The following is a 773-nucleotide window of genomic DNA, read 5'->3' as shown; positions in this document are numbered from 1 at the left end:
GGGCAGCCTTGGTGCGGGGCTGGCGGCTCAGCTGCCCCGGGGCTGTGGCACCGGCTGCCACGGGGCAGGGGAACAGCTGCCTTGGTCCTAAATTGTACCCCTCAGCCTGGCTCCTGGCTTGCCCTAGCCACCCATCCCCTCCAGCCCCCTGGACAGGGACCTTAATCCACACCACTCTATGCTTGGCTCCTGCTGGGCTCCTACTTCCTTGCTGCTGCCTGTCGCTGCCCCCAGGCAGGGCTCGGGGGATTTTGGGGAGCAAGTTGAGTAGTTGGAATAGAACCAGGTGCCGCGGGTACCTGGAACCCACCCTCCCTCCCTCCATCAGCGCCCATTGCACCCACCTCCTGCATGTCCTTGTTCCTGGCCGGTTGTGCTGGGATGGGGGTGCGGGGTTTCTTCCCGGGGAGCACCCCTGCACCCCCCTTCACTCCTGCCTTTCCAGCCCCTCGCTTGGCCGCGCAGGGGCGAGGTGTCAGCCCGGGGGAGCCCCTCTCCCCTTCCCCTCGGACCACCGCCGTGGGACTCCACAGCTTGTACATAGCCTCGACTGTCCCCCCCCACCCACCCCCTTTTTGTTTTTACATGGATAATCAACCCGTTTGTGCTTCACAGAGAACCAAAAACCATTAAAGGATCTGTTTTTTGTCCGTGCTGTGCCGTGCCTGCCTTCCCGCGCCGCGGAGCCCGGTTTGCGGGGTGGGGTTTGAACCGAACCGCGCCCCGTCCCTCCCCTCGGGGCGGGTCCCGGGGGGGCGGGGACAGGGTCCCGG

The sequence above is a fragment of the Chaetura pelagica genome, unplaced genomic scaffold, assembly GCF_000747805.2.
Source record: "Chaetura pelagica isolate M959 unplaced genomic scaffold, ChaPel_1.0 scaffold24, whole genome shotgun sequence".
NCBI classification, from domain to species: Eukaryota; Metazoa; Chordata; class Aves; order Apodiformes; family Apodidae; genus Chaetura; species Chaetura pelagica.
The sequence above is the reverse complement of the archived record's forward strand: the minus strand, read 5'-3'. Positions refer to the sequence as shown.